The sequence below is a fragment of the Syzygium oleosum genome, unplaced genomic scaffold (assembly GCF_021117445.2).
Source record: "Syzygium oleosum isolate NSW1041296 unplaced genomic scaffold, Sole_v2.1 Sole_v2.08, whole genome shotgun sequence".
Taxonomy (NCBI): domain Eukaryota; kingdom Viridiplantae; phylum Streptophyta; class Magnoliopsida; order Myrtales; family Myrtaceae; genus Syzygium; species Syzygium oleosum.
This window is the reverse complement of record NW_026607492.1, coordinates 12,482,849-12,490,767: the sequence shown is the minus strand read 5'-3', so window position 1 is coordinate 12,490,767 and position 7,919 is coordinate 12,482,849.

Sequence of the window (7,919 nt, the reverse complement as noted above, 5' to 3'; positions counted from 1 at the left end):
ACGTCGTTGGCCAAACTAAATCAGTCATCTTCCTAGGATCGGCCCACATTGGCCCAAAATATTTCCTCATCGTTTCTCGAAATCGGTGCCCGATTCACGATCGGGTCCCTGGTCCACACACCATTTTCCTAGTTAGCCATTCCCTTTTGGTTAGTATCCCGAGAATGATCAGTTCCGAGCGAGACTCACTAAAATTAAATAAGAAATAATATCTATTTCATTGATCCCGGGATTGGGTCGAAATTCAGGACGTTACACCCTGTCCTCAGGTCAATTTTAGAGAATACCGAGGCTCCTTGCAACTAATCGAACAGGTCGTCAATCCTCGGCAGTGGATACTTATTCTTGACGGTCACTTGGTTCAGCTGCCGGTAGTCGATACACAACCTTAATGTTCCATCCTTCTTCCTTACAAATAGCACCGGCGCTCCCCATGGAGACGCACTTGGGCAAATGAATCCCTTGTCCAATAATTCTTGCATCTGGACCTTTAATTCGTTCAGTTCCGATAGGGACATCCGGTACAGTGCCTTCGAGATTGGCTCAGTTCCTGGGGCCAACTCGATCACAAATTCCACTTCTCTTTCTGGTGGCAAACCCGGCAATTCCTGAGGAAAGACTTTGGGAAAATTGCACACCACTGGTATCTCTTCCAATTTTGGCTCCGCAACTGTCGGATCAACTACATTCACCAAATATCCTTCGCAACCCTCATCTAACAACTTGGTCACCTCGAGAGAAGAAATCCAAGGGATCGAGGTTCCTCCTCGGTTTCCCTGAAACTCAAATCTAGGATTTCCAATCGGGTTAAATTGGATCACCCTACTACTGCAGTCCATTACGGCTTTTTGCTTAAATAACCAATCCATTCCAATAATCACAGCAAAGTCGAACATGGCAAAAACTGTCAAATCTATCCTTCCTTCTCTACCCCCAATAACTATTTTACAGTCAGGACACCCTAGCGAGACTAACACCTTATCATTCAGAGGGGTCGTCACATACAACATAACCTCAAGCAAAATTGGCTCAATTCCAACCAATTTAACAAACTGCTCTGAAATAAACGAGTGGGTAGCCCCTGGATCAAACAAGGCATACGCAGCATGATCACAGAGAGAGACCGTACTTGTGACCACGCCTGGCGTGTCTTCAGCCTCCTTTCGCGCCATCGTATACACCCTTCCTTGCGCTGGAGGTCTACCTTGAATGGCCGGCAGGGGATTCCCAGCCTGATTTTCGGCTCGGGGTTGCTGAACTTGCATTGGCGGTCCGGTTGGACGTTGCTGAAGGCAATTCCTTATCTAGTGGTCCATGCTCCCGCACTTGAAACATGCCCCAAACCTGCTCTGCAGATGGTTCGGCTTCCCGATGTTCTTTCTGACGGGAGGGACAAATCGCCTATTTCCCGCCATCGACTTCTACCCGAAGCGGCGGTTGTCCTTAGCCGGGGCAAACCGCGATCCAGAAGCGGCTGCCCTGTCCACCTGATCCAGCTCAATAGCCTGAGCCCTCTCATATAATTCCTCATAAGTTCTCAAATTCACCGGTATCAACTAACTACGAATGTCGGCTCTCAATCCATCCCGAAACCTTCGCGCCTTGTCCTCAGGATGATCTACCATCCTTGGCGCAAACTTAGACAGCCTAGCAAATTTTGCCTTATACTGGTCCACAGTCATCTGTCCTTGACGAAGTCTCATAAATTCTGCAAGTTTCTTTTCCTTAGCACTCTCAGAGAAGAATTTTCCATAGAAGTTCTCAGAAAACACGGCCCAAGTATGGGCGGTACCCTCAGGAAATACTCTTCCCCTGGTGGCCTTCCACCAGTCATTAGCATTATCTTGCAACGGATACACCGCTAAGGTCACCTTTTCAGCTTCGGTGCACCCCAAAACTTCGAATGCCTTCTCTCGCTCCTCAACCCAACGCGGCGCAGCCTCGGGGTCACCCTTTCCGTCGAACTTCAGCGGCTTTAACTTTAGGAACTGTTCCACTAACTGATGCATTTGCTTATTCCCAACTACCTGAGACTGCCCTTGATTGGCCTGATTACCATTAACAGCAGCAGTCGCTGCGGCTTCAGCAGCTTGGGCGATAGTGAAGGCCCTCTCTTGAGCCTGCCTTCCCATCAAATTCCCTATTTCTTGCAACGTCTGAATAACTGCATCAAGCCTTGGGTCTCTTGCTTCTTGGCCCATGGCACTCAACTGACCTCTTGTCCCCATTCCTCTGCTCATCCCTACGGTTTTCCTCACTACTCACCTACCTGCTACAATTCCGCTCAGGAATTAGAGATCTAGGCCAAACTATACCAGTCTAAAGCCCTAGGCACAGAATTACAGCAATCAATCACTCAGCAGGCAGTCAGACACGAGTAGCATGAAGTCTCAGCCAAAGGGACATGCGTACTTACCTCGGGTCCTGCCGCACCTGCACTTTACGGGTCAATCACAACAATCACTCAATCATGCAATTCAAACAGTCTGGAGGTACACGTAGCACACAAGTCACCCTATTCGGCTACCCATGGTCATCGCTCCTTATCACTCCAGACTTCGACCGAGTTGGATCGAGCTAACCTTGCTCTGATACCAAATCAACGGGGGTTGTCACGCCCCGAACCCTACGGCACGCGACAACCCTACCGCGGTCGATTCAGTGCGACGTCCCAGGACCCATCGCAGACCCAAAATCCAAAACAGAGGACAATGCACATGCGGAAGCAACATAACACCCGTACATAATAAAACAACATGACCAAGGATAGCGATAATTATAATAAATACAACTTGCATTAATAACAAGGATTTACAATATCCAAAGACAGGCAATATACACCAACCAAAATAAGTCAATAGCCACTAACATCAAAAAAGGTATGTGGCTCGGGCGGTCAGGCACTAACTCTAAAAATAGCTCTATCAAAAAGTGTCGACCCTACCTAACTAAGGTCAAGTCTAAACTCTAGGACAGCCAGCCCAGATCGGATCCTGAGGACTCGGACGAATCGTCAGACGACTCGGACTCGAAATCCATCAAATCCGGCTCGGACTCGACGTCCACTGACTCCACCTCGGAATCATCCTCCGGCTCTGGCTCTTGCTCCATAGGCTCCAGCTCCGACTCCGACTCCTGATCGAACTCCCATTGCATCGGCTCCTCTCCCTCGGATTCGGTATCCATCCCGATGATGACTGGCTGGAGGTCGGGATCCTCCTCGGACGTGGCAGCGGGGCTCACGATCTCCCCATCAACGGCCTGCGGATCCGACTAGCCTAATGCGTCGAACGGGACAACAAAGGTCCTAAGAGGATCGTGGGTGCCGAACTGGTTCCGAAAACACCAAGCGAGATAGGTATGGGCCTGGAGTTGTGGCCCGCCCTCATCGACCCAAATAATATTATAATACCTAACATAAGTCTCCCCGTTCCCTACGGGGTACTCGGTCACCGATCGCTCTATGCGATACAGAATCCCAAAACGAAGTGGTGCTTCTTCTATCTTCAGGGTCGGGGGTCTGAAATGTGGGGTTTAAACAACAATGAGAATAAATCTCAGCGAGTAGGCCCCCTAAATCTAAACTAGGCTAACATGCACCTCCGGACAAGTATTAACCAAACAAACAATCAAATAATCATCTGACTTAGGCCCTCGGCCCAAATCCAATATATAATTTACCCTGCAGGTTAGGCACATAATAATAATCATAATGGCACCGAACTCAATTGCGGTACAAGTACGAAATCACTTGGCCACGAACACATGCAATGCACATGCTCACACTCGTTAATGCACCCTTACACACGTGCCACCACTATGCATATGCTCATGCTCATTTTTGCACACTTGCACGCGTGCCAACTTTCCATTTATCACCGACCCGCGTAAAACGCATCAAGTCCGACCTGCGTAAAACGCATCAGGTCTATCACATTTCGATCGATCTCCGGCCCGCGTAAAACGCATCAGGCTCATGACACAACCCGCGTAAAACGCATCGGGTTGGCCATCTTCCAGTAGTCCGGGCATCATCCCGCGTAAAACGCATCAGGACGGGTTCAACACCCCGCGTAAGACGCATCAGGGTTTTATGTGATCACACGTACACATACCACTAATTATTATCTGAACCCCGCGTAACACACATCAGGGCAATTTAGGTGATCACATGCTCATGTCATTCACGCACACTTGCATAATTCACATGCTATGCCAATGCTCGATATGCACATTCATGGCCACATCATCCCAAACTCAGGGCATTCATAAAATTCACATTGAGCACTCAATTTAACATACTCACATGTTCAAATCAGCCACTGTACATATAATTGGCACCCGAACTCTTGCGATTAAAATAATATACTTGAGCACACTCAAGGCCCGCCATGACTCTCGACTCTCGGCCACACTAAACATTCGACATGGCATCATACAATCACTCCCGAACCATGCACCATTCGGCCAATACATGGACAAACCAAGGCACACACGACAATTCACAATTAAGCCCTAAATTAGCCGAACAAGGCCCGATCAAGCCCACAATGACCAGCCATAAATCAGTCCACCTTAGGCCTCTAAATCACTATCAAATCATCACATTAGGCTCCCAAAATTCACCACATAATCAGCCACTACACGGCCCACACATTGCACCCATTTTAATCCACATATTAGCCCAAATCAAGTCCATAACGATCAGCCAACAACCAGCCCATTCTAGGCCACCAAATCACATTTAAATCATCACCCTAAACCACCAAAATAGCCACAAAGTCAGCCCTAATCATCCGCCACTAATTAACCCCTAAAATACCCTAATGAACCCCTAAACCTATCTAGAAATGCATAATGGCCTAATTAGGGTTTAGGGTTTGTACTCACTAGGTCTTAGGCTCTAAACGTGGCTGAACAAGGAGGAGAAAACGGGCTGGACTGAGCTGGTCCTAGCCGGTTCAGCGGCGGCGCTCCGGCGGTCCTCACGGCGGCGGCAACGGTCGGTGGCTCTCAGCTGAGCTGGGCGGCGAAGGAGGGTAGTGGTACTGGTGGTGGTGTCACGGAAATGAGAGAGGAAAAAGGTTGGGAGTGACTGAGGTGGCGGTGGTGGTGCGTGAGCAATGAGCGGCCGGCGGTGGTGGCCCTCGGCGGCGGTGCATGCACGGCCAAGGGGGCTGGTCCGAGGTGGTGGTGGTGGTGACGACGAGAGAGGGAGAGAAAGAGAGACGGCCCAGTGGTGATGATGAGGTGAAGCGGTGGTGCGGACGGGTGGCGTGTGGCGCTAGGCACCGGCAGGCGGCGGCGGCTTGCGGCTGCACCGGCGTGCTACTCACGCGACCGAGGGAGAGGGAAATGGAGAGAGTGAGGCGTGAGAGAGGAGAGTGGCCGGTGCAAATGGTGAGAGTGAGAGGAGAGAGAGAGATTGCAAGAAGTGTTTATCCAATTTGGTGAGTGGGGTAGGTAGAACAACTCCACTAACATTGACCATCATATCCTCTCCACTAACACATAATCCAAGGGCCACAATTTAAAGGCCAATCACATCCAATCAAGATCAATAAACAAGATGGGTTCTTAACACAAAATATCTAGGGGTAATTAGGGAATAAGCAAGAGTGATGGGGGCACTTTAGTCCATTATTTTTGGCACTAATGGGGCTGAATAAAACCAATTAAAACCTCTAAAATTCGGAATTAACACTTAAGGCTTAGGGGCAAATCGGTAATTTTCCATTTATGGTCCGAAATTCCATTTTTCGATCATACCGATCCCAAATATAATTGGCCACACTAATACGACGTCGTCTTTGCAAAATAGTCGCGTACGTCCGTGAAATTTGACACTCAAGTCCGGATTCAATTCCACGATCAATTTTCGCTCAAATGCGATTTTAGCATCTCTTACTAACGGCGGTTGTTTAAGGGTTACGTGTATCGACTCAGAATACTCGAGTCGTGACGGTCTCGATTTCCAAAAGAACATGAGAATTTATCGCTAGTTCCGAAGGTCGCGATCGTTCGGAATAAGTTTAGGATCGTTCGCCACGCGTACTCTAGGTCGTGCGGAATCACCCATGATCCGATCGTACGTCGTTGGCCAAACCAAATCCGTCACCTTCCTTGGATCGGCCCACATTGGCCCAAAATATTCCCTCGTCGTTCCTCGGAATCGGACTCGATTCACGGTCGAGTTCTTGGGTCCACGTACCGTTTCCCTAGTTAGCCATTCCCTACTGGTCAGCATCCCGAGAGTGATCAGTTCCGGGCGAGACTTACTAAAATGAAATGAGAAATAAACATCTATTTCATTAATCACGAAAGTGGGACGAATTCAGGATGTTACACGAGGAGCCCCTAGGCAAATTCAAGTCTTACAGGCGATGAGCTCCTAGGCAAATTCGAAGTCCTACATGCAAGGAGCCCCTAGGCAAATTCAAGTCTTACTGGTGAGGAACCACTAGGCAAATTCAAGTCCTATAGGCGAGGAGCCCCTAGGCAAATTTCCAAAGTCCTACTGGTGACGAACCATTAGGCAATTTCCAAAGTCCTACAGACGAGGAGCCCCTAGGCAATTTCCAAAGTCCTACTGACGAGGAGTCACTAGGCAAATTTTAAAGTCCTATTGGTAAGGAACCACTAGGCAAATTTCCAAATCCTCAGGCGAGGAGCCTCATGTGTTCATGGTTCGTGGGTTCGTCCTTAAACCACGAAATCAAAATAATCATCATAATCATCACCGCCATCAATTCATACTCTTGGATAAGCAACAAAGAGACGCTCACAAATAGGTAAGTTTCTCTCCCTCAATCATTAAGAACCTTTCAAAATATGTTCTGAAAAGAGAACCTTTGAATTAGATTACGAATTTCAAAAGCAAGATCCTTAATCAATTTGTGTGAAATTTCCATCTTATCTTGTTCATTGAGTCAACTAAAAATTCAGGTGTCACCTTGTCTTTAAAATCAACCTCTAACGAGCTCAATCTCAAAGAGGGGCAACTATTGACACCTGATTTTTAGCTCATTTTTTTTTCATATTTTCAAAAATCTCAAAATTAGGACTAGGAATCTTGGCCAAGCCTAGAAACCTACTTCTAAACCAAAAATAAATTTTTTAGCATTTTCCTGCATTTTCCTTTAATTTCTTTTAGTCAAAATAAGTGAGAAAATCAAGAAAAATAGCAAATGGAATCAGAAAATTCCATAAAAATAGTCATTAGTCTTATTTTAAATCCAATTTCATTAATGCATCATCAATTTTGAAAAATTTCAATCGGGTATGTGTTTTTCCCAAAATTGGGCAAAATCAAACTCGAATTGAACCAAAAATGCAATTAAATCTTTTCTAGTCATTTTTAAGTCATAGTGTCTTCACAACAAATGATTCTGGGCCCTTGATTTACATAATGGTCGGTCCAATTGCACAATTTGTCAAAGAAATCAGAAAACCCCAAAATTCAATTAAAAATTAGAAATTTTGAGTCCAAATTGGGAATCGTGCCCAATATGAAATTGTCGAACCATGAGATCATCATTTCTAGGGTTAATCAGATGTGGGTAATTCAATTTTGGCACCAATTTTTCCTAATCAGGTCATTAGGACATCGAATTGAACAAAACCCCAATAACCCGATTACAAAAAGTTAAAAATCTAGGACATGATTTTGTCAAAAATTGGGAAAAATTACATATTTGGGTTCAAAATGTGGTAAGGAATTCAATTTTGGGGTTTAATTTTGAAAATTGAGTCAAAATTGAGCTTAATTTGCGAATTTAGACCAACTCGGGTCTGCCGGGTAGACCGAGTCCACCCGACCCGACCCGGGTTGGTCTTCTTCCTTACCCGACCTACCCAAAGCATGCCAAACCCAGAAAAAATCCTCTCAAACCCAAAACTTCATGAATCTTCCCCGAACA